Genomic DNA, 27,862 nt, shown 5'->3' on the forward strand with positions numbered 1-27,862 from the left:
TCAAACATGGAAAAGGTCATTTTAAAGTCAACTTGATAAACCAAGATTCCAAAAGTATAAAACAGAAAAGAATGCTTACCAAGGAAGGAAAATATATCGTGCTCCGCACCCTCCTCCCGCCCTGTGGTGCAACTGATGTCCCTTTCTCCAAAAATGTACTCAATGGGAGCGTAATGTTGCAACCACACACACAAGTTGACCTGCTGTGAGGAAAAAACGAGTTAGTACATTTCAAACATAAAAAAGGTCATTTTAAAGTCAACTTGATAAACCAAGATTCCAAAAGTATAAAACAGAAAAGGATGCTTACCAAGGAAGGAAAATATATCGTGCTCCACACCCTCCTCCCGCCCTGTGGTGCAACTGATGTCCCTTTCTCCAAAAATGTACTCAATGGGAGCGTAATGTTGCAACCACACACACAAGTTGACCTGCTGTGAGGAAAAAACGAGTTAGTACATTTCAAACATAAAAAAGGTCATTTTAAAGTCAACTTGATAAACCAAGATTCCAAAAGTATAAAACAGAAAAGAATGCTTACCAAGGAAGGAAAATGTATCGTGCTCCGCACCCTCCTCCCGCCCTGTGGTGCAACTGATGTCCCTTTCTCCAAAAATGTACTCAATGGGAGCGTAATGTTGCAACCACACACACAAGTTGACCTGCTGTGTGGAAAAAACGAGTTAGTACATTTCAAACATAAAAAAGGTCATTTTAAAGTCAACTTGATAAACCAAGATTCCAAAAGTATAAAACAGAAAAGAATGCTTACCAAGGAAGGAAAATGTATCGTGCTCCACACCCTCCTCCCGCCCTGTGGTGCAACTGATGTCCCTTTCTCCAAAAATGTACTCAATGGGAGTGTAATGTTGCAACCACACACACAAGTTGACCTGCTGTGAGGAAAAAACGAGTAAGTACGTTTCAAACAAAAAAGAGGTCATTTTAAAGTCAACTTGATAAACCAAGATTCCAAAAGTATAAAACAGAAAAGAATGCTTACCAAGGAAGGAAAATGTATCGTGCTCTGCACCCTCCTTCCGCCCTGTGGTGCAACTGATGTCCCTTTCTCCAAAAATGTACTCAATGGGAGCGTAATGTTGCAACCACACACACAAGTTGACCTGCTGTGAGGAAAAAACGAGTTAGTACGTTTCAAACAAAAAAGACGTCATTTTAGAGTCAACTTGATAAACCAAGATTCCAAAAGTATAAAACAGAAAAAAATGCTTACCAAGGAAGGAAAATGTATCGTGCTCCGCACCCTCCTCCCGCCCTGTGGTGCAACTGATGTCCCTTTCTCCAAAAATGTACTCAATGGGAGCGTAATGTTGCAACCACACACACAAGTTGACCTGCTGTGAGGAAAAAACGAGTTAGTACATTTCAAACATGGAAAAGGTCATTTTAAAGTCAACTTGATAAACCAAGATTCCAAAAGTATAAAACAGAAAAGAATGCTTACCAAGGAAGGAAAATGTATCGTGCTCCGCACCCTCCTCCCGCCCTGTGGTGCAACTGATGTCCCTTTCTCCAAAAATGTACTCAATGGGAGCGTAATGTTGCAACCACACACACAAGTTGACCTGCTGTGAGGAAAAAACGAGTTAGTACGTTTCAAACAAAAAAGAGGTCATTTTAAAGTCAACTTGATAAACCAAGATTCCAAAAGTATAAAACAGAAAAGAATGCTTACCAAGGAAGGAAAATGTATCGTGCTCTGCACCCTCCTTCCGCCCTGTGGTGCAACTGATGTCCCTTTCTCCAAAAATGTACTCAATGGGAGCGTAATGTTGCAACCACACACACAAGTTGACCTGCTGTGAGGAGAAAACGAGTTAGTACAATTCAAACATAAAAAAGGTCATTTTAAAGTCAACTTGATAAACCAAGATTCCAAAAGTATAAAACAGAAAAGAATGCTTACCAAGGAAGGAAAATGTATCGTGCTCTGCACCCTCCTTCCGCCCTGTGGTGCAACTGATGTCCCTTTCTCCAAAAATGTACTCAATGGGAGCGTAATGTTGCAACCACACACACAAGTTGACCTGCTGTGAGGAAAAAACGAGTTAGTACATTTCAAACATGGAAAAGGTCATTTTAAAGTCAACTTGATAAACCAAGATTCCAAAAGTATAAAACAGAAAAAAATGCTTACCAAGGAAGGAAAATGTATCGTGCTCCGCACCCTCCTCCCGCCCTGTGGTGCAACTGATGTCCCTTTCTCCAAAAATGTACTCAATGGGAGCGTAATGTTGCAACCACACACACAAGTTGACCTGCTGTGAGGAAAAAACGAGTTAGTACGTTTCAAACTAAAAAGAGGTCATTTTAAAGTCAACTTGATAAACCAAGATTCCAAAAGTATAAAACAGAAAAGAATGCTTACCAAGGAAGGAAAATGTATCGTGCTCTGCACCCTCCTTCCGCCCTGTGGTGCAACTGATGTCCCTTTCTCCAAAAATGTACTCAATGGGAGCGTAATGTTGCAACCACACACACAAGTTGACCTGCTGTGAGGAAAAAACGAGTTAGTACATTTCAAACATGGAAAAGGTCATTTTAAAGTCAACTTGATAAACCAAGATTCCAAAAGTATAAAACAGAAAAGAATGCTTACCAAGGAAGGAAAATGTATCGTGCTCCGCACCCTCCTCCCGCCCTGTGGTGCAACTGATGTCCCTTTCTCCAAAAATGTACTCAATGGGAGCGTAATGTTGCAACCACACACACAAGTTGACCTGCTGTGAGGAGAAAACGAGTTAATACATTTCAAACATGGAAAAGGTCATTTTAAAGTCAACTTGATAAACCAAGATCGCAAAAGTATAAAACAGAAAAGAATGCTTACCAAGGAAGGAAAATATATCGTGCTCCGCACCCTCCTCCCGCCCTGTGGTGCAACTGATGTCCCTTTCTCCAAAAATGTACTCAATGGGAGAGTAATGTTGCAACCACACACACAAGTTGACCTGCTGTGAGGAAAAAACGAGTTAGTACATTTCAAACATAAAAAAGGTCATTTTAAAGTCAACTTGATAAACCAAGATTCCAAAAGTATAAAACAGAAAAGAATGCTTACCAAGGAAGGAAAATGTATCGTGCTCTGCACCCTCCTTCCGCCCTGTGGTGCAACTGATGTCCCTTTCTCCAAAAATGTACCTAATGGGAGCGTAATGTTGCAACCACACACACAAGTTGACCTGCTGTGACGAAAAAACGAGTTAGTACATTTCAAACATAAAAAAGATCATTTTAAAGTCAACTTGATAAACCAAGATTCCAAAAGTATAAAACAGAAAAGAATGCTTACCAAGGAAGGAAAATGTATCGAGCTCCACACCCGCCTCCCGCCCTGTGGTACAACTGATGCCCCTTTCTCCAAAAATGTACTCAATGGGAGCGTAATGTTGCAACCACACACACAAGTTGTCCTGCTGTGAGTAAATAACGAGTTAGTACATTTCAAACATAAAAAATGTCATTTTAAAGTCAACTTGATAAACCAAGATTCCAAAAGTCTAAAACAGAAAAGAATGCTTACCAAGGAAGGAAAATGTATCGTGCTCCACACCCTCCTCCCGCCCTGTGGTGCAACTGATGTCCCTTTCTCCAAAAATGTACTCAATGGGAGCGTAATGTTGCAACCACACACACAAGTTGTCCTGCTGTGAGTAAATAACGAGTTAGTACATTTCAAACATAAAAAAGGTCATTTTAAAGTCAACTTGATAAACCAAGATTCCAAAAGTATAAAACAGAAAAGAATGCTTACCAAGGAAGGAAAATGTATCGTGCTCCGCACCCTTCTCACGCCCTGTGGTGCAACTGATGTCCCTTTCCCCAAAAATGTACTCAATGGGAGAGTAATGTTGCAACCACACACACAAGTTGACCTGCTGTGAGGAAAAAACGAGTTAGTACATTTCAAACATAAAAAAGTTCATTTTAAAGTCAACTTGATAAACCAAGATTCCAAAAGTAAAAAACAGAAAAGAATGCTTACCAAGGAAGGAAAATGTATCGTGCTCCGCACCCTCCTCCCGCCCTGTGGTGCAACTGATGTCCCTTTCTCCAAAAATGTACTCAATGGGAGCGTAATGTTGCAACCACACACACAAGTTGACCTGCTGTGAGGGAAAAACGAGTTAGTACATTTCAAACATAAAAAAGGTCATTTTAAAGTCAACTTGATAAACCAAGATTCCAAAAGTATAAAACAGAAAAGAATGCTTACCAAGGAAGGAAAATGTATCGTGCTCCACACCCTCCTCCCGCCCTGTGGTGCAACTGATGTCTCTTTCTCCAAAAATGTACTCAATGGGAGCGTAATGTTGCAACCACACACACAAGTTGACCAGCTGTGAGGAGAAAACGAGTTAGTACATTTCAAACATAAAAAAGGTCATTTTAAAGTCAACTTGATAAACCAAGATTCCAAAAGTATAAAACAGTAAAGAATGCTTACCAAGGAAGGAAAATATATCGTGCTCCGCATCCTCCTTCCGCCCTGTGGTGCAACTGATGTCCCTTTCTCCAAAAATGTACTCAATGGGAGCGTAATGTTGCAACCACACACACAAGTTGACCTGCTGTGAGGAAAAAACGAGTTAGTACATACCAAACATGGAAAAGGTCATTTTAAAGTCAACTTGATAAACCAAGATTCCAAAAGTATAAAACAGAAAAGAATGCTTACCAAGGAAGGAAAATGTATCGTGCTCCGCACCCTCCTCCCGCCCTGTGGTGCAACTGATGTCCCTTTCTCCAAAAATGTACTCAATGGGAGCGTAATGTTGCAACCACACACACAAGTTGACCTGCTGTGAGGAGAAAACGAGTTAGTACAATTCAAACATAAAAAAGGTCATTTTAAAGTCAACTTGATAAACCAAGATTCCAAAAGTATAAAACAGAAAAGAATGCTTACCAAGGAAGGAAAATGTATCGTGCTCTGCACCCTCCTTCCGCCCTGTGGTGCAACTGATGTCCCTTTCTCCAAAAATGTACTCAATGGGAGCGTAATGTTGCAACCACACACACAAGTTGACCTGCTGTGAGGAGAAAACGAGTTAGTACAATTCAAACATAAAAAAGGTCATTTTAAAGTCAACTTGATAAACCAAGATTCCAAAAGTATAAAACAGAAAAGAATGCTTACCAAGGAAGGAAAATGTATCGTGCTCCGCACCCTCCTCCCGCCCTGTGGTGCAACTGATGTCCCTTTCTCCAAAAATGTACTCAATGGGAGCGTAATGTTGCAACCACACACACAAGTTGACCTGCTGTGAGGAGAAAACGAGTTAGTACAATTCAAACATAAAAAAGGTCATTTTAAAGTCAACTTGATAAACCAAGATTCCAAAAGTATAAAACAGAAAAGAATGCTTACCAAGGAAGGAAAATGTATCGTGCTCTGCACCCTCCTTCCGCCCTGTGGTGCAACTGATGTCCCTTTCTCCAAAAATGTACTCAATGGGAGCGTAATGTTGCAACCACACACACAAGTTGACCTGCTGTGAGGAGAAAACGAGTTAGTACAATTCAAACATAAAAAAGCTCATTTTAAAGTCAACTTGATAAACCAAGATTCCAAAAGTATAAAACAGAAAAGAATGCTTACCAAGGAAGGAAAATGTATCGTGCTCTGCACCCTCCTTCCGCCCTGTGGTGCAACTGATGTCCCTTTCTCCAAAAATGTACTCAATGGGAGCGTAATGTTGCAACCACACACACAAGTTGACCTGCTGTGAGGAAAAAACGAGTTAGTACATATCAAACATGGAAAAGGTCATTTTAAAGTCAACTTGATAAACCAAGATTCCAAAAGTATTAAACAGAAAAGAATGCTTACCAAGGAAGGAAAATGTATCGTGCTCCGCACCCTCCTCCCGCCCTGTGGTGCAACTGATGTCCCTTTCTCCAAAAATGTACTCAATGGGAGCGTAATGTTGCAACCACACACACAAGTTGACCTGCTGTGAGGAAAAAACGAAATAGTACATTTCAAACATAAAAAAGGTCATTTTAAAGTCAACTTGATAAACCAAGATTCCAAAAGTATAAAACAGAAAAAAATGCTTACCAAGGAAGCAAAATGTATCGTGCTCCGCACCCTCCTCCCGCCCTGTGGTGCAACTGATGTCCCTTTCTCCAAAAATGTACTCAATGGGAGCGTTATGTTGCAACCACACACACAAGTTGACCTGCTGTGAGAAAAAAACGAGTTAGTACATTTCAAACATAAAAAAGATCATTTTAAAGTCAACTTGATAAACCAAGATTCCAAGAGTATAAAACAGAAAAGAATGCTTACCAAGGAAGGAAAATGTATCGTGCTCCGCACCCTCCTCCCGCCCTGTGGTGCAACTGATGTCCCTTTCTCCAAAAATGTACTCAATGGGAGCGTAATGTTGCAACCACACACACAAGTTGTCCTGCAGTGAGTAAATAACGAGTTAGTACATTTCAAACATAAAAAAGGTCATTTTAAAGTCAACTTGATAAACCAAGATTCCAAAAGTATAAAACAGAAAAGAATGCTTACCAAGGAAGGAAAATGTATCGTGCTCCGCACCCTCCTCCCGCCCTGTGGTGCAACTGATGTCCCTTTCCCCAAAAATGTACTCAATGGGAGAGTAATGTTGCAACCACACACACAAGTTGACCTGCTGTGAGAAAAAAACGAGTTAGTACATTTCAAACATAAAAAAGATCATTTTAAAGTCAACTTGATAAACCAAGATTCCAAGAGTATAAAACAGAAAAGAATGCTTACCAAGGAAGGAAAATGTATCGTGCTCCACACCCTCCTCCCGCCCTGTGGTGCAACTGATGTCCCTTTCTCCAAAAATGTACTCAATGGGAGCGTAATGTTGCAACCACACACACAAGTTGACCTGCTGTGAGGAAAAAACGAGTTAGTACATTTCGAACATAAAAAAGGTCATGTTAAAGTCAACTTGATAAACCAAGATTCCAAAAGTATAAAACAGAAAAAAATGCTTACCAAGGAAGGAAAATGTATCGTGCTCCGCACGCTCCTCCCGCCCTGTGGTGCAACTGATGTCCCTTTCTCCAAAAATGTACTCAATGGGAGCGTTATGTTGCAACCACACACACAAGTTGACCTGCTGTGAGAAAAAAACGAGTTAGTACATTTCAAACATAAAAAAGATCATTTTAAAGTCAACTTGATAAACCAAGATTCCAAGAGTATAAAACAGAAAAGAATGCTTACCAAGGAAGGAAAATGTATCGTGCTCCACACCCTCCTCCCGCCCTGTGGTGCAACTGATGTCCCTTTCTCCAAAAATGTACTCAATGGGAGAGTAATGTTGCAACCACACACACAAGTTGACCTGCTGTGAGGAAAAAACGAGTTAGTACATTTCAAACATAAAAAAGTTCATTTTAAAGTCAACTTGATAAACCAAGATTCCAAAAGTATAAAACAGAAAAGAATGCTTACCAAGGAAGGAAAATGTATCGTGCTCCGCACCCTCCTCCCGCCCTGTGGTGCAACTGATGTCCCTTTCTCCAAAAATGTACTCAATGGGAGCGTAATGTTGCAACCACACACACAAGTTGACCTGCTGTGAGGAAAAAACGAGTAAGTACATTTCAAACATAAAAAAGGTCATTTTAAAGTCAACTTGATAAACCAAGGTTCCAAAAGTATAAAACAGAAAAGAATGCTTACCAAGGAAGGAAAATGTATCGTGCTCCGCACCCTCCTCCCGCCCTGTGGTGCAACTGATGTCCCTTTCTCCAAAAATGTAATCAATGGGAGCGTAATGTTGCAACCACACACACAAGTTGACCTGCTGTGAGGAAAAAACGAGTTAGTACATTTCAAACATAAAAAAGGTCATTTTAAAGTCAACTTGATAAACCAAGATTCCAAAAGTATAAAACAGAAAAAAATGCTTACCAAGGAAGGAAAATGTATCGTGCTCCGCACCCTCCTCCCGCCCTGTGGTGCAACTGATGTCCCTTTCTCCAAAAATGTACTCAATGGGAGCGTAATGTTGCAACCACACACACAAGTTGACCTGCTGTGAGGAGAAAACGAGTTAGTACATTTCAAACATGGAAAAGGTCATTTTAAAGTCAACTTGATAAACCAAGATTCCAAAAGTATAAAACAGAAAAGAATGCTTACCAAGGAAGGAAAATATATCGTGCTCCGCACCCTCCTCCCGCCCTGTGGTGCAACTGATGTCCCTTTCTCCAAAAATGTACTCAATGGGAGCGTAATGTTGCAACCACACACACAAGTTGACCTGCTGTGAGGAAAAAACGAGTTAGTACATTTCAAACATAAAAAAGGTCATTTTAAAGTCAACTTGATAAACCAAGATTCCAAAAGTATAAAACAGAAAAGGATGCTTACCAAGGAAGGAAAATGTATCGTGCTCCACACCCTCCTCCCGCCCTGTGGTGCAACTGATGTCCCTTTCTCCAAAAATGTACTCAATGGGAGCGTAATGTTGCAACCACACACATAAGTTGACCTGCTGTGAGGAAAACACGAGTTAGTATAGTTCAAACATAAAAAAGGTCATTTTAAAGTCAACTTGATAAACCAAGATTCCAAAAGTATAAAACAGAAAAGAATGCTTACCAAGGAAGGAAAATGTATCGTGCTCCGCACCCTCCTCCCGCCCTGTGGTGCAACTGATGTCCCTTTCTCCAAAAATGTACTCAATGGGAGCGTAATGTTGCAACCACACACACAAGTTGACCTGCTGTGAGGAAAAAACGAGTTAGTACATTTCAAACATAAAAAAGGTCATTTTAAAGTCAACTTGATAAACCAAGATTCCAAAAGTATAAAACAGAAAAGAATGCTTACCAAGGAAGGAAAATGTATCGTGCTCCGCACCCTCCTCCCGCCCTGTGGTGCAACTGATGTCCCTTTCCCCAAAAATGTACTCAATGGGAGAGTAATGTTGCAACCACACACACAAGTTGACCTGCTGTGAGAAAAAAACGAGTTAGTACATTTCAAACATAAAAAAGATCATTTTAAAGTCAACTTGATAAACCAAGATTCCAAGAGTATAAAACAGAAAAGAATGCTTACCAAGGAAGGAAAATGTATCGTGCTCCACACCCTCCTCCCGCCCTGTGGTGCAACTGATGTCCCTTTCCCCAAAAATGTACTCAATGGGAGAGTAATGTTGCAACCACACACACAAGTTGACCTGCTGTGAGAAAAAAACGAGTTAGTACATTTCAAACATAAAAAAGATCATTTTAAAGTCAACTTGATAAACCAAGATTCCAAGAGTATAAAACAGAAAAGAATGCTTACCAAGGAAGGAAAATGTATCGTGCTCCGCGCCCTCCTCCCGCCCTGTGGTGCAACTGATGTCCCTTTCTCCAAAAATGTACTCAATGGGAGCGTTGTGTTGCAACCACACACACAAGTTGACCTGCTGTGAGAAAAAAACGAGTTAGTACATTTCAAACATAAAAAAGATCATTTTAAAGTCAACTTGATAAACCAAGATTCCAAGAGTATAAAACAGAAAAGAATGCTTACCAAGGAAGGAAAATGTATCGTGCTCCGCACCCTCCTCCCGCCCTGTGGTGCAACTGATGTCCCTTTCTCCAAAAATGTACTCAATGGGAGCGTAATGTTTCAACCACACACACAAGTTGTCCTGCAGTGAGTAAATAACGAGTTAGTACATTTCAAACATAAAAAAGGTCATTTTAAAGTCAACTTGATAAACCAAGATTCCAAAAGTATAAAACAGAAAAGAATGCTTACCAAGGAAGGAAAATGTATCGTGCTCCGCACCCTCCTCCCGCCCTGTGGTGCAACTGATGTCCCTTTCCCCAAAAATGTACTCAATGGGAGAGTAATGTTGCAACCACACACACAAGTTGACCTGCTGTGAGAAAAAAACGAGTTAGTACATTTCAAACATAAAAAAGATCATTTTAAAGTCAACTTGATAAACCAAGATTCCAAGAGTATAAAACAGAAAAGAATGCTTACCAAGGAAGGAAAATGTATCGTGCTCCACACCCTCCTCCCGCCCTGTGGTGCAACTGATGTCCCTTTCTCCAAAAATGTACTCAATGGGAGCGTAATGTTGCAACCACACACACAAGTTGACCTGCTGTGAGGAAAAAACGAGTTAGTACATTTCGAACATAAAAAAGGTCATTTTAAAGTCAACTTGATAAACCAAGATTCCAAGAGTATAAAACAGAAAAGAATGCTTACCAAGGAAGGAAAATGTATCGTGCTCCACACCCTCCTCCCGCCCTGTGGTGCAACTGATGTCCCTTTCCCCAAAAATGTACTCAATGGGAGAGTAATGTTGCAACCACACACACAAGTTGACCTGCTGTGAGAAAAAAACGAGTTAGTACATTACAAACATAAAAAAGATCATTTTAAAGTCAACTTGATAAACCAAGATTCCAAGAGTATAAAACAGAAAAGAATGCTTACCAAGGAAGGAAAATGTATCGTGCTCCGCACCCTCCTCCCGCCCTGTGGTGCAACTGATGTCCCTTTCTCCAAAAATGTACTCAATGGGAGCGTTGTGTTGCAACCACACACACAAGTTGACCTGCTGTGAGAAAAAAACGAGTTAGTACATTTCAAACATAAAAAAGATCATTTTAAAGTCAACTTGATAAACCAAGATTCCAAGAGTATAAAACAGAAAAGAATGCTTACCAAGGAAGGAAAATGTATCGTGCTCCGCACCCTCCTCCCGCCCTGTGGTGCAACTGATGTCCCTTTCTCCAAAAATGTACTCAATGGGAGCGTAATGTTGCAACCACACACACAAGTTGACCTGCTGTGAGGAAAAAACGAGTTAGTACATTTCGAACATAAAAAAGGTCATTTTAAAGTCAACTTGATAAACCAAGATTCCAAAAGTATAAAACAGAAAAAAATGCTTACCAAGGAAGGAAAATGTATCGTGCTCCGCACCCTCCTCCCGCCCTGTGGTGCAACTGATGTCCCTTTCCCCAAAAATGTACTCAATGGGAGAGTAATGTTGCAACCACACACACAAGTTGACCTGCTGTGAGAAAAAAACGAGTTAGTACATTTCAAACATAAAAAAGATCATTTTAAAGTCAACTTGATAAACCAAGATTCCAAGAGTATAAAACAGAAAAGAATGCTTACCAAGGAAGGAAAATGTATCGTGCTCCACACCCTCCTCCCGCCCTGTGGTGCAACTGATGTCCCTTTCTCCAAAAATGTACTCAATGGGAGCGTAATGTTGCAACCACACACACAAGTTGACCTGCTGTGAGGAAAAAACGAGTTAGTACATTTCGAACATAAAAAAGGTCATTTTAAAGTCAACTTGATAAACCAAGATTCCAAAAGTATAAAACAGAAAAAAATGCTTACCAAGGAAGGAAAATGTATCGTGCTCCGCACCCTCCTCCCGCCCTGTGGTGCAACTGATGTCCCTTTCCCCAAAAATGTACTCAATGGGAGCGTAATGTTGCAACCACACACACAAGTTGTCCTGCAGTGAGTAAATAACGAGTTAGTACATTTCAAACATAAAAAAGGTTATTTTAAAGTCAACTTGATAAACCAAGATTCCAAAAGTATAAAACAGAAAAGAATGCTTACCAAGGAAGGAAAATGTATCGTGCTCCGCACCCTCCTCCCGCCCTGTGGTGCAACTGATGTCCCTTTCCCCAAAAATGTACTCAATGGGAGAGTAATGTTGCAACCACACACACAAGTTGACCTGCTGTGAGAAAAAAACGAGTTAGTACATTTCAAACATAAAAAAGATCATTTTAAAGTCAACTTGATAAACCAAGATTCCAAGAGTATAAAACAGAAAAGAATGCTTACCAAGGAAGGAAAATGTATCGTGCTCCACACCCTCCTCCCGCCCTGTGGTGCAACTGATGTCCCTTTCTCCAAAAATGTACTCAATGGGAGCGTAATGTTGCAACCACACACACAAGTTGACCTGCTGTGAGGAAAAAACGAGTTAGTACATTTCGAACATAAAAAAGGTCATTTTAAAGTCAACTTGATAAACCAAGATTCCAAAAGTATAAAACAGAAAAAAATGCTTACCAAGGAAGGAAAATGTATCGAGCTCCGCACCCTCCTCCCGCCCTGTGGTGCAACTGATGTCCCTTTCTCCAAAAATGTACTCAATGGGAGCGTTATGTTGCAACCACACACACAAGTTGACCTGCTGTGAGAAAAAAACGAGTTAGTACATTTCAAACATAAAAAAGATCATTTTAAAGTCAACTTGATAAACCAAGATTCCAAGAGTATAAAACAGAAAAGAATGCTTACCAAGGAAGGAAAATGTATCGTGCTCCACACCCTCCTCCCGCCCTGTGGTGCAACTGATGTCCCTTTCTCCAAAAATGTACTCAATGGGAGCGTAATGTTGCAACCACACACACAAGTTGACCTGCTGTGAGGAAAAAACGAGTTAGTACATTTCAAACATAAAAAAGGTCATTTTAAAGTCAACTTGATAAACCAAGATTCCAAAAGTATAATACAGAAAAGAATGCTTACCAAGGAAGGAAAATGTATCGTGCTCCGCACCCTCCTCCCGCCCTGTGGTGCAACTGATGTCCCTTTCTCCAAAAATGTACTCAATGGGAGCGTAATGTTGCAACCACACACACAAGTTGACCTGCTGTGAGGAAAAAACGAGTTAGTACATTTCAAACATAAAAAAGGTCATTTTAAAGTCAACTTGATAAACCAAGATTCCAAAAGTATAAAACAGAAAAGAATGCTTACCAAGGAAGGAAAATGTATCGTGCTCCGCACCCTCCTCCCGTCCTGTGGTGCAACTGATGTCCCTTTCTCCAAAAATGTACTCAATGGGAGCGTAATGTTGCAACCACACACACAAGTTGACCTGCTGTGAGGAAAAAACGAGTTAGTACATTTCAAACATAAAAAAGGTCATTTTAAAGTCAACTTGATAAACCAAGATTCCAAAAGTATAAAACAGAAAAGAATGCTTACCAAGGAAGGAAAATGTATCGTGCTCCGCACCCTCCTCCCGCCCTGTGGTGCAACTGATGTCCCTTTCTCCAAAAATGTACTCAATGGGAGCGTAATGTTGCAACCACACACACAAGTTGACCTGCTGTGAGGAAAAAACGAGTAAGTACATTTCAAACATAAAAAAGGTCATTTTAAAGTCAACTTGATAAACCAAGGTTCCAAAAGTATAAAACAGAAAAGAATGCTTACCAAGGAAGGAAAATGTATCGTGCTCCGCACCCTCCTCCCGCCCTGTGGTGCAACTGATGTCCCTTTCTCCAAAAATGTAATCAATGGGAGCGTAATGTTGCAACCACACACACAAGTTGACCTGCTGTGAGGAAAAAACGAGTTAGTACATTTCAAACATAAAAAAGGTCATTTTAAAGTCAACTTGATAAACCAAGATTCCAAAAGTATAAAACAGAAAAAAATGCTTACCAAGGAAGGAAAATGTATCGTGCTCCGCACCCTCCTCCCGCCCTGTGGTGCAACTGATGTCCCTTTCTCCAAAAATGTACTCAATGGGAGCGTAATGTTGCAACCACACACACAAGTTGACCTGCTGTGAGGAAAAAACGAGTTAGTACATTTCAAACATAAAAAAGGTCATTTTAAAGTCAACTTGATAAACCAAGATTCCAAAAGTATAAAACAGAAAAAAATGCTTACCAAGGAAGGAAAATGTATCGTGCTCCGCACCCTCCTCCCGCCCTGTGGTGCAACTGATGTCCCTTTCTCCAAAAATGTACTCAATGGGAGCGTAATGTTGCAACCACACACACAAGTTGACCTGCTGTGAGGAAAAAACGAGTTAGTACATTTCAAACATAAAAAAGGTCATTTTAAAGTCAACTTGATAAACCAAGATTCCAAAAGTATAAAACAGAAAAAAATGCTTACCAAGGAAGGAAAATGTATCGTGCTCCGCACCCTCCTCCCGCCCTGTGGTGCAACTGATGTCCCTTTCTCCAAAAATGTACTCAATGGGAGCGTAATGTTGCAACCACACACACAAGTTGACCTGCTGTGAGGAAAAAACGAGTTAGTACATTTCAAACATAAAAAAGGTCATTTTAAAGTCAACTTGATAAACCAAGATTCCAAAAGTATAAAACAGAAAAGAATGCTTACCAAGGAAGGAAAATGTATCGTGCTCCGCACCCTCCTCCCGTCCTGTGGATGCAACTGATGTCCCTTTCTCCAAAAATGTACTCAATGGGAGCGTAATGATGCAACCACACACACAAATTGACCTGCTGTGAGGAAAAAACGAGTTAGTACATTTCAAACATAAAAAAGGTCATTTTAAAGTCAACTTGATAAACCAAGATTCCAAAAGTATAAAACAGAAAAAAATGCTTACCAAGGAAGGAAAATGTATCGTGCTCCGCACCCTCCTCCCGCCCTGTGGTGCAACTGATGTCCCTTTCTCCAAAAATGTACTCAATGGGAGCGTAATGTTGCAACCACACACACAAGTTGACCTGCTGTGAGGAAAAAACGAGTTAGTACATTTCAAACATAAAAAAGGTCATTTTAAAGTCAACTTGATAAACCAAGATTCCAAAAGTATAAAACAGAAAAGAATGCTTACCAAGGAAGGAAAATGTATCGTGCTCCACACCCTCCTCCCGCCCTGTGGTGCAACTGATGTCCCTTTCTCCAAAAATGTACTCAATGGGAGCGTAATGTTGCAACCACACACACAAGTTGACCTGCTGTGAGGAAAAAACGAGTTAGTACATTTCAAACATAAAAAAGGTCATTTTAAAGTCAACTTGATAAACCAAGATTCCAAAAGTATAAAACAGAAAAGAATGCTTACCAAGGAAGGAAAATGTATCGTGCTCCGCACCCTCCTCCCGTCCTGTGGTGCAACTGATGTCCCTTTCTCCAAAAATGTACTCAATGGGAGCCTAATGTTGCAACCACACACACAAGTTGACCTGCTGTGAGGAAAAAACGAGTTAGTACATTTCAAACATAAAAAAGGTCATTTTAAAGTCAACTTGATAAACCAAGATTCCAAAAGTATAAAACAGAAAAGAATGCTTACCAAGGAAGGAAAATGTATCGTGCTCCACACCCTCCTCCCGCCCTGTGGTGCAACTGATGTCCCTTTCTCCAAAAATGTACTCAATGGGAGCGTAATGTTGCAACCACACACACAAGTTGACCTGCTGTGAGGAAAAAACGAGTTAGTACATTTCAAACATAAAAAAGGTCATTTTAAAGTCAACTTGATAAACCAAGATTCCAAAAGTATAAAACAGAAAAGAATGCTTACCAAGGAAGGAAAATGTATCGTGCTCCACACCCTCCTCCCGCCCTGGGGTGCAACTGATGTCCCTTTCTCCAAAAATGTACTCAATGGGAGCGTAATGTTGCAACCACACACACAAGTTGACCTGCTGTGAGGAAAAAACGAGTTAGTACATTTCAAACATGGAAAAGGTCATTTTAAAGTCAACTTGATAAACCAAGATTCCAAAAGTATAAAACAGAAAAGAATGCTTACCAAGGAAGGAAAATGTATCGTGCTCCGCACCCTCCTCCCGCCCTGTGGTGCAACTGATGTCCCTTTCTCCAAAAATGTACTCAATGGGAGCGTAATGTTGCAACCACACACACAAGTTGACCTGCTGTGAGGAAAAAACGAATTAGTACATTTCAAACATAAAAAAGGTCATTTTAAAGTCAACTTGATAAACCAAGATTCCAAAAGTATAAAACAGAAAAAAATGCTTACCAAGGAAGGAAAATGTATCGTGCTCCGCACCCTCCTCCCGCCCTGTGGTGCAACTGATGTCCCTTTCTCCAAAAATGTACTCAATGGGAGCGTAATGTTGCAACCACACACACAAGTTGACCTGCTGTGAGGAAAAAACGAGTTAGTACATTTCAAACATAAAAAAGGTCATTTTAAAGTCAACTTGATAAACCAAGATTCCAAAAGTATAAAACAGAAAAGAATGCTTACCAAGGAAGGAAAATGTATCGTGCTCCGCACCCTCCTCCCGCCCTGTGGTGCAACTGATGTCCCTTTCTCCAAAAATGTACTCAATGGGAGCGTAATGTTGCAACCACACACACAAGTTGACCTGCTGTGAGGAAAAAACGAGTTAGTACATTTCAAACATAAAAAAGGTCACTTTAAAGTCAACTTGATAAACCAAGATTCCAAAAGTATAAAACAGAAAAAAATGCTTACCAAGGAAGGAAAATGTATCGTGCTCCACACCCTCCTCCCGCCCTGTGGTGCAACTGATGTCCCTTTCCCCAAAAATGTACTCAATGGGAGAGTAATGTTGCAACCACACACACAAGTTGACCTGCTGTGAGGAAAAAACGAGTTAGTACATTTCAAACATAAAAAAGTTCATTTTAAAGTCAACTTGATAAACCAAGATTCCAAAAGTATATAACAGGAAAGAATGCTTACCAAGGAAGGAAAATGTATCGTGCTCCGCACCCTCCTCCCGCCCTGTGGTGCAACTGATGTCCCTTTCTCCAAAAATGTACTCAATGGGAGCGTAATGTTGCAACCACACACACAAGTTGACCTGCTGTGAGGAAAAAACGAGTTAGTATATTTCAAACATAAAAAAGGTCATTTTAAAGTCAACTTGATAAACCAAGATTCCAAAAGTATAAAACAGAAAAGAATGCTTACCAAGGAAGGAAAATGTATCGTGCTCCACACCCTCCTCCCGCCCTGGGGTGCAACTGATGTCCCTTTCTCCAAAAATGTACTCAATGGGAGCGTAATGTTGCAACCACACACACAAGTTGACCTGCTGTGAGGAAAAAACGAGTTAGTACATTTCAAACATAAAAAAGGTCATTTTAAAGTCAACTTGATAAACCAAGATTCCAAAAGTATAAAACAGAAAAGAATGCTTACCAAGGAAGGAAAATGTATCGTGCTCCACACCCTCCTCCCGCCCTGTGGTGCAACTGATGTCCCTTTCTCCAAAAATGTACTCAATGGGAGCGTAATGTTGCAACCACACACACAAGTTGACCTGCTGTGAGGAAAAAACGAGTTAGTACATTTCAAACATAAAAAAGGTCATTTTAAAGTCAACTTGATGAACCAAGATTCCAAAAGTATAAAACAGAAAAGAATGCTTACCAAGGAAGGAAAATGTATCGTGCTCCACACCCTCCTCCCGCCCTGTGGTGCAACTGATGTCCCTTTCTCCAAAAATGTACTCAATGGGAGCGTAATGTTGCAACCACACACACAAGTTGACCTGCTGTGAGGAAAAAACGAGTTAGTACATTTCAAACATAAAAAAGGTCATTTTAAAGTCAACTTGATAAACCAAGATTCCAAAAGTATAAAACAGAAAAGAATGCTTACCAAGGAAGGAAAATGTATCGTGCTCCGCACCCTCCTCCCGCCCTGTGGTGCAACTGATGTCCCTTTCTCCAAAAATGTACTCAATGGGAGCGTAATGTTGCAACCACACACACAAGTTGACCTGCTGTGAGGAAAAAACGAGTTAGTACATTTCAAACATAAAAAAGGTCATTTTAAAGTCAACTTGATAAACCAAGATTCCAAAAGTATAAAACAGAAAAGAATGCTTACCAAGGAAGGAAAATGTATCGTGCTCCGCACCCTCCTCCCGCCCTGTGGTGCAACTGATGTCCCTTTCTCCAAAAATGTACTCAATGGGAGCGTAATGTTGCAACCACACACACAAGTTGACCTGCTGTGAGGAAAAAACGAGTAAGTACATTTCAAACATAAAAAAGGTCATTTTAAAGTCAACTTGATAAACCAAGGTTCCAAAAGTATAAAACAGAAAAGAATGCTTACCAAGGAAGGAAAATGTATCGTGCTCCGCACCCTCCTCCCGCCCTGTGGTGCAACTGATGTCCCTTTCTCCAAAAATGTAATCAATGGGAGCGTAATGTTGCAACCACACACACAAGTTGACCTGCTGTGAGGAAAAAACGAGTTAGTACATTTCAAACATAAAAAAGGTCATTTTAAAGTCAACTTGATAAACCAAGATTCCAAAAGTATAAAACAGAAAAAAATGCTTACCAAGGAAGGAAAATGTATCGTGCTCCGCACCCTCCTCCCGCCCTGTGGTGCAACTGATGTCCCTTTCTCCAAAAATGTACTCAATGGGAGCGTAATGTTGCAACCACACACACAAGTTGACCTGCTGTGAGGAAAAAACGAGTTAGTACATTTCAAACATAAAAAAGGTCATTTTAAAGTCAACTTGATAAACCAAGATTCCAAAAGTATTAAACAGAAAAAAATGCTTACCAAGGAAGGAAAATGTATCGTGCTCCGCACCCTCCTCCCGCCCTGTGGTGCAACTGATGTCCCTTTCTCCAAAAATGTACTCAATGGGAGCGTAATGTTGCAACCACACACACAAGTTGACCTGCTGTGAGGAAAAAACGAGTTAGTACATTTCAAACATAAAAAAGGTCATTTTAAAGTCAACTTGATAAACCAAGATTCCAAAAGTATAAAACAGAAAAAAATGCTTACCAAGGAAGGAAAATGTATCGTGCTCCGCACCCTCCTCCCGCCCTGTGGTGCAACTGATGTCCCTTTCCCCAAAAATGTACTCAATGGGAGCGTAATGTTGCAACCACACACACAAGTTGACCTGCTGTGAGGAAAAAACGAGTTAGTACATTTCAAACATAAAAAAGGTCATTTTAAAGTCAACTTGATAAACCAAGATTCCAAAAGTATAAAACAGAAAAGAATGCTTACCAAGGAAGGAAAATGTATCGTGCTCCGCACCCTCCTCCCGTCCTGTGGTGCAACTGATGTCCCTTTCTCCAAAAATGTAGTCAATGGGAGCGTAATGATGCAACCACACACACAAGTTGACCTGCTGTGAGGAAAAAACGAGTTAGTACATTTCAAACATAAAAAAGGTCATTTTAAAGTCAACTTGATAAACCAAGATTCCAAAAGTATAAAACAGAAAAAAATGCTTACCAAGGAAGGAAAATGTATCGTGCTCCGCACCCTCCTCCCGCCCTGTGGTGCAACTGATGTCCCTTTCTCCAAAAATGTACTCAATGGGAGCGTAATGTTGCAACCACACACACAAGTTGACCTGCTGTGAGGAAAAAACGAGTTAGTACATTTCAAACATAAAAAAGGTCATTTTAAAGTCAACTTGATAAACCAAGATTCCAAAAGTATAAAACAGAAAAGAATGCTTACCAAGGAAGGAAAATGTATCGTGCTCTGCACCCTCCTTCCGCCCTGTGGTGCAACTGATGTCCCTTTCTCCAAAAATGTACTCAATGGGAGCGTAATGTTGCAACCACACACACAAGTTGACCTGCTGTGAGGAAAAAACGAGTTAGTACATTTCAAACATAAAAAAGGTCATTTTAAAGTCAACTTGATAAACCAAGATTCCAAAAGTATAAAACAGAAAAGAATGCTTACCAAGGAAGGAAAATGTATCGTGCTCCACACCCTCCTCCCGCCCTGTGGTGCAACTGATGTCCCTTTCTCCAAAAATGTACTCAATGGGAGCGTAATGTTGCAACCACACACACAAGTTGACCTGCTGTGAGGAAAAAACGAGTTAGTACATTTCAAACATAAAAAAGGTCATTTTAAAGTCAACTTGATAAACCAAGATTCCAAAAGTATAAAACAGAAAAGAATGCTTACCAAGGAAGGAAAATGTATCGTGCTCCACACCCTCCTCCCGCCCTGGGGTGCAACTGATGTCCCTTTCTCCAAAAATGTACTCAATGGGAGCGTAATGTTGCAACCACACACACAAGTTGACCTGCTGTGAGGAAAAAACGAGTTAGTACATTTCAAACATAAAAAAGGTCATTTTAAAGTCAACTTGATAAACCAAGATTCCAAAAGTATAAAACAGAAAAGAATGCTTACCAAGGAAGGAAAATGTATCGTGCTCCGCACCCTCCTCCCGCCCTGTGGTGCAACTGATGTCCCTTTCTCCAAAAATGTACTCAATGGGAGCGTAATGTTGCAACCACACACACAAGTTGACCTGCTGTGAGGAAAAAACGAGTTAGTACATTTCAAACATAAAAAAGGTCATTTTAAAGTCAACTTGATAAACCAAGATTCCAAAAGTATAAAACAGAAAAAAATGCTTACCAAGGAAGGAAAATGTATCGTGCTCCGCACCCTCCTCCCGCCCTGTGGTGCAACTGATGTCCCTTTCTCCAAAAATGTACTCAATGGGAGCGTAATGTTGCAACCACACACACAAGTTGACCTGCTGTGAGGAAAAAACGAGTTAGTACATTTCAAACATAAAAAAGGTCATTTTAAAGTCAACTTGATAAACCAAGATTCCAAAAGTATAAAACAGAAAAGAATGCTTACCAAGGAAGGAAAATGTATCGTGCTCCGCACCCTCCTCCCGTCCTGTGGTGCAACTGATGTCCCTTTCTCCAAAAATGTACTCAATGGGAGCCTAATGTTGCAACCACACACACAAGTTGACCTGCTGTGAGGAAAAAACGAGTTAGTACATTTCAAACATAAAAAAGGTCATTTTAAAGTCAACTTGATAAACCAAGATTCCAAAAGTATAAAACAGAAAAGAATGCTTACCAAGGAAGGAAAATGTATCGTGCTCCACACCCTCCTCCCGCCCTGTGGTGCAACTGATGTCCCTTTCTCCAAAAATGTACTCAATGGGAGCGTAATGTTGCAACCACACACACAAGTTGACCTGCTGTGAGGAAAAAACGAGTTAGTACATTTCAAACATAAAAAAGGTCATTTTAAAGTCAACTTGATAAACCAAGATTCCAAAAGTATAAAACAGAAAAGAATGCTTACCAAGGAAGGAAAATGTATCGTGCTCCACACCCTCCTCCCGCCCTGGGGTGCAACTGATGTCCCTTTCTCCAAAAATGTACTCAATGGGAGCGTAATGTTGCAACCACACACACAAGTTGACCTGCTGTGAGGAAAAAACGAGTTAGTACATTTCAAACATGGAAAAGGTCATTTTAAAGTCAACTTGATAAACCAAGATTCCAAAAGTATAAAACAGAAAAGAATGCTTACCAAGGAAGGAAAATGTATCGTGCTCCGCACCCTCCTCCCGCCCTGTGGTGCAACTGATGTCCCTTTCTCCAAAAATGTACTCAATGGGAGCGTAATGTTGCAACCACACACACAAGTTGACCTGCTGTGAGGAAAAAACGAATTAGTACATTTCAAACATAAAAAAGGTCATTTTAAAGTCAACTTGATAAACCAAGATTCCAAAAGTATAAAACAGAAAAAAATGCTTACCAAGGAAGGAAAATGTATCGTGCTCCGCACCCTCCTCCCGCCCTGTGGTGCAACTGATGTCCCTTTCTCCAAAAATGTACTCAATGGGAGCGTAATGTTGCAACCACACACACAAGTTGACCTGCTGTGAGGAAAAAACGAGTTAGTACATTTCAAACATAAAAAAGGTCATTTTAAAGTCAACTTGATAAACCAAGATTCCAAAAGTATAAAACAGAAAAGAATGCTTACCAAGGAAGGAAAATGTATCGTGCTCCGCACCCTCCTCCCGCCCTGTGGTGCAACTGATGTCCCTTTCTCCAAAAATGTACTCAATGGGAGCGTAATGTTGCAACCACACACACAAGTTGACCTGCTGTGAGGAAAAAACGAGTTAGTACATTTCAAACATAAAAAAGGTACTTTAAAGTCAACTTGATAAACCAAGATTCCAAAAGTATAAAACAGAAAAAAATGCTTACCAAGGAAGGAAAATGTATCGTGCTCCGCACCCTCCTCCCGCCCTGTGGTGCAACTGATGTCCCTTTCTCCAAAAATGTACTCAATGGGAGCGTAATGTTGCAACCACACACACAAGTTGACCTGCTGTGAGGAAAAAACGAGTTAGTACATTTCAAACATAAAAAAAGGTCATTTTAAAGTCAACTTGATAAACCAAGATTCCAAAAGTATAAAACAGAAAAGAATGCTTACCAAGGAAGGGAAATGTATCGTGCTCCACACCCTCGTCCCGCAATGTGATGCAACTGATGTCCCTTTCTCCAAAAATGTACTCAATGGGAGCGTAATGTTGCAACCACACACACAAGTTGACCTGCTGTGAGGAAAAAACGAGTTAGTACATTTCAAACATAAAAAAGGTCATTTTAAAGTCAACTTGATAAACCAAGATTCCAAAAGTATAAATAAGAAAAAAATGCTTACCAAGGAAGGAAAATGTATCGAGCTCCGCACCCTCCTCCCGCCCTGTGGTGCAACTGATGTCCCTTTCTCCAAAAATGTACTCAATGGGAGCGTAACGTTGCAACCACACACACAAGTTGACCTGCTGTGAGGAAAAAACGAGTTAGTACATTTCAAACATGGAAAAGGTCATTTTAAAGTCAACTTGATAAACCAAGATTCCAAAAGTATAAAACAGAAAAGAATGCTTACCAAGGAAGGAAAATATATCGTGCTCCGCACCTTCCTCCCGCCCTGTGGTGCAACTGATGTCCCTTTCTCCAAAAATGTACTCAATGGGAGCGAAATGTTGCAACCACACACACAAGTTGACCTGCGGTGAGGAAAAAACGAGTTAGTACATTTCAAACATGGAAAAGGTCATTTTAAAGTCAACTTGATAAACCAAGATTCCAAAAGTATAAAACAGAAAAGAATGCTTACCAAGGAAGGAAAATGTATCGTGCTCCACACCCTCCTCCCGCCCTGTGGTGCAACTGATGTCCCTTTCTCCAAAAATGTACTCAGTGGGAGCGTTATGTTGCAACCACACACACAAGTTGACCTGCTGTGAGGAAAAAACGAGTTAGTACATTTCAAACATAAAAAAGGTCTTTTTAAAGTCAACTTGATAAACCAAGATTCCAAAAGTATAAAACAGAAAAGAATGCTTACCAAGGAAGGAAAATATATCGTGCTCCGCACCTTCCTCCCGCCCTGTGGTGCAACTGATGTCCCTTTCTCCAAAAATGTACTCAATGGGAGCGTAATGTTGCAACCACACACACAAGTTGACCTGCTGTGAGGAAAAAACGAGTTAGTACATTTCAAACATGGAAAAGGTCATTTTAAAGTCAACTTGATAAACCAAGATTCCAAAAGTATAAAACAGAAAAGAATGCTTACCAAGGAAGGAAAATGTATCGTGCTCCGCACCCTCCTCCCGCCCTGTGGTGCAACTGATGTCCCTTTCTCCAAAAATGTACTCAATGGGAGCGTAATGTTGCAACCACACACACAAGTTGTCCTGCTGAGACTAAATAACGAGTTAGTACATCTCAAACATAAAAAAGGTAATTTTAAAGTCAACTTGATAAACCAAGATTCCAAAAGTATAAAACAGAAAAGAATGCTTACCAAGGAAGGAAAATGTATCGTGCTCCGCACCCTCCTCCCGCCCTGTGGTGCAACTGATGTCCCTTTCCCCAAAAATATACTCAATGGGAGAGTAATGTTGCAACCACACACACAAGTTGACCTGCTGTGAGGAAAAAACGAGTTAGTACATTTCAAACATAAAAAAGTTCATTTTAAAGTCAACTTGATAAACCAAGATTCCAAAAGTATAAAACAGAAAAGAATGCTTACCAAGGAAGGAAAATGTATCGTGCTCCGCACCCTCCTCCCGCCCTGTGGTGCAACTGATGTCCCTTTTTCCAAAAATGTACTCAATGGGAGCGTAATGTTGCAACCACACACACAAGTTGACCTGCTGTGAGGAAAAAACGAGTTAGTACATTTCAAACATGGAAAAGGTCATTATAAAGTCAACTTGATAAACCAAGATTCCAAAAGTATAAAACAGAAAAGAATGCTTACCAAGGAAGGAAAATATATCGTGCTCCGCACCCTCCTCCCGCCCTGTGGTGCAACTGATGTCCCTTTCTCCAAAAATGTACTCAATGGGAGCGTAATGTTGCAACCACACACACAAGTTGACCTGCTGTGAGGAAAAAACGAGTTAGTACATTTCAAACATAAAAAAGGTCATTTTAAAGTCAACTTGATAAACCAAGATTCCAAAAGTATAAAACAGAAAAGAATGCTTACCAAGGAAGGAAAATATATCGTGCTCCGCACCCTCCTCCCGCCCTGTGGTGCAACTGATGTCCCTTTCTCCAAAAATGTACTCAATGGGAGCGTAATGTTGCAACCACACACACAAGTTGACCTGCTGTGAGGAAAAAACGAGTTAGTACATTTCAAACATGGAAAAGGTCATTTTAAAGTCAACTTGATAAACCAAGATTCCAAAAGTATAAAACAGAAAAGAATGCTTACCAAGGAAGGAAAATATATCGTGCTCCGCACCCTCCTCCCGCCCTGTGGTGCAACTGATGTCCCTTTCTCCAAAAATGTACTCAATGGGAGCGTAATGTTGCAACCACACACACAAGTTGACCTGCTGTGAGGAAAAAACGAGTTAGTACATTTCAAACATAAAAAAGGTCATTTTAAAGTCAACTTGATAAACCAAGATTCCAAAAGTATAAAACAGAAAAGAATGCTTACCAAGGAAGGAAAATGTATCGTGCTCCGCACCCTCCTCCCGCCCTGTGGTGCAACTGATGTCCCTTTCTCCAAAAATGTACTCAATGGGAGCGTAATGTTGCAACCACACACACAAGTTGACCTGCTGTGAGGAAAAAACGAGTTAGTACATTTCAAACATGGAAAAGGTCATTATAAAGTCAACTTGATAAACCAAGATTCCGAAAGTATAAAACAGAAAAGAATGCTTACCACGGAAGGAAAATATATCGTGCTCCGCACCCTCCTCCCGCCCTGTGGTGCAACTGATGTCCCTTTCTCCAAAAATGTACTCAATGGGAGCGTAATGTTGCAACCACACACACAAGTTGACCTGCTGTGAGGAAAAAACGAGTTAGTACATTTCAAACATAAAAAAGGTCATTTTAAAGTCAACTTGATAAACCAAGATTCCAAAAGTATAAAACAGAAAAGAATGCTTACCAAGGAAGGAAAATGTATCGTGCTCTGCACCCTCCTTCCGCCCTGTGGTGCAACTGATGTCCCTTTCTCCAAAAATGTACTCAATGGGAGCGTAATGTTGCAACCACACACACAAGTTGACCTGCTGTGAGGAAAAAACGAGTTAGTACATTTCAAACATGGAAAAGGTCATTTTAAAGTCAACTTGATAAACCAAGATTCCAAAAGTATAAAACAGAAAAGAATGCTTACCAAGGAAGGAAAATGTATCGTGCTCTGCACCCTCCTTCCGCCCTGTGGTGCAACTGATGTCCCTTTCTCCAAAAATGTACTCAGTGGGAGCGTAATGTTGCAACCACACACACAAGTTGACCTGCTGTGAGGAAAAAACGAGTTAGTACATTTCAAACATGGAAAAGGTCATTTTAAAGTCAACTTGATAAACCAAGATTCCAAAAGTATAAAACAGAAAAGAATGCTTACCAAGGAAGGAAAATATATCGTGCTCCGCACCCTCCTCCCGCCCTGTGGTGCAACTGATGTCCCTTTCTCCAAAAATGTACTCAATGGGAGCGTAATGTTGCAACCACACACACAAGTTGACCTGCTGTGAGGAAAAAACGAGTTAGTACATTTCAAACATAAAAAAGGTCATTTTAAAGTCAACTTGATAAACCAAGATTCCAAAAGTATAAAACAGAAAAGAATGCTTACCAAGGAAGGAAAATATATCGTGCTCCGCACCCTCCTCCCGCCCTGTGGTGCAACTGATGTCCCTTTCTCCAAAAATGTACTCAATGGGAGCGTAATGTTGCAACCACACACACAAGTTGACCTGCTGTGAGGAAAAAACGAGTTAGTACATTTCAAACATGGAAAAGGTCATTTTAAAGTCAACTTGATAAACCAAGATTCCAAAAGTATAAAACAGAAAAGAATGCTTACCAAGGAAGGAAAATATATCGTGCTCCGCACCCTCCTCCCGCCCTGTGGTGCAACTGATGTCCCTTTCTCCAAAAATGTACTCAATGGGAGCGTAATGTTGCAACCACACACACAAGTTGACGTGCTGTGAGGAAAAAACGAGTTAGTACATTTCAAACATAAAAAAGGTCATTTTAAAGTCAACTTGATAAACCAAGATTCCAAAAGTATAAAACAGAAAAGAATGCTTACCAAGGAAGGAAAATGTATCGTGCTCCGCACCCTCCTCCCGCCCTGTGGTGCAACTGATGTCCCTTTCTCCAAAAATGTACTCAATGGGAGCGTAATGTTGCAACCACACACACAAGTTGACCTGCTGTGAGGAAAAAACGAGTTAGTACATTTCAAACATGGAAAAGGTCATTATAAAGTCAACTTGATAAACCAAGATTCCGAAAGTATAAAACAGAAAAGAATGCTTACCACGGAAGGAAAATATATCGTGCTCCGCACCCTCCTCCCGCCCTGTGGTGCAACTGATGTCCCTTTCTCCAAAAATGTACTCAATGGGAGCGTAATGTTGCAACCACACACACAAGTTGACCTGCTGTGAGGAAAAAACGAGTTAGTACATTTCAAACATAAAAAAGGTCATTTTAAAGTCAACTTGATAAACCAAGATTCCAAAAGTATAAAACAGAAAAGAATGCTTACCAAGGAAGGAAAATATATCGTGCTCCGCACCCTCCTCCCGCCCTGTGGTGCAACTGATGTCCCTTTCTCCAAAAATGTACTCAATGGGAGCGTAATGTTGCAACCACACACACAAATTGACCTGCTGTGAGGAAAAAACGAGTTAGTACATTTCAAACATAAAAAAGGTCATTTTAAAGTCAACTTGATAAACCAAGATTCCAAAAGTATAAAACAGAAAAGAATGCTTACCAAGGAAGGAAAATGTATCGTGCTCCGCACCCTCCTCCCGCCCTGTGGTGCAACTGATGTCCCTTTCTCCAAAAATGTACTCAATGGGAGCGTAATGTTGCAACCACACACACAAGTTGACCTGCTGTGAGGAAAAAACGAGTTAGTACATTTCAAACATGGAAAAGGTCATTATAAAGTCAACTTGATAAACCAAGATTCCAAAAGTATAAAACAGAAAAGAATGCTTACCAAGGAAGGAAAATATATCGTGCTCCGCACCCTCCTCCCGCCCTGTGGTGCAACTGATGTCCCTTTCTCCAAAAATGTACTCAATGGGAGCGTAATGTTGCAACCACACACACAAGTTGACCTGCTGTGAGGAAAAAACGAGTTAGTACGTTTCAAACATAAAAAGGTCATTTTAAAGTCAACTTGATAAACCAAGATTCCAAAACTATAAAACAGAAAAGAATGCTTACCAAGGAAGGAAAATGTATCGTGCTCTGCACCCTCCTTCCGCCCTGTGGTGCAACTGATGTCCCTTAAACCAAAAACGTACTCAATGGGAGCGTAATGTTGCAACCACACACACAAGTTGACCTGCTGTGAGGAAAAAGCGAGTTAGTACATTTCAAAAATAAAAAAGGTCATTTTAAAGTCAACTTGATAAACCAAGATTCCAAACGTATAAAACAGAAAAAAATGCTTACCAAGGAAGGAAAATGTATCGTGCTCCGCACCCTCCTCCCGCCCTGTGGTGCAACTGATGTCCCTTTCTCCAAAAATGTACTCAATGGGAGCGTAATGTTGCAACCACACACACAAGTTGACCTGCTGTGAGGAAAAAACGAGTTAGTACATTTCAAACATGGAAAAGGTCATTATAAAGTCAACTTGATAAACCAAGATTCCGAAAGTATAAAACAGAAAAGAATGCTTACCACGGAAGGAAAATATATCGTGCTCCGCACCCTCCTCCCGCCCTGTGGTGCAACTGATGTCCC

Source organism: Schistocerca nitens, chromosome 11 (genome assembly GCF_023898315.1).
Source record: "Schistocerca nitens isolate TAMUIC-IGC-003100 chromosome 11, iqSchNite1.1, whole genome shotgun sequence".
Taxonomy (NCBI): Eukaryota; Metazoa; Arthropoda; class Insecta; order Orthoptera; family Acrididae; genus Schistocerca; species Schistocerca nitens.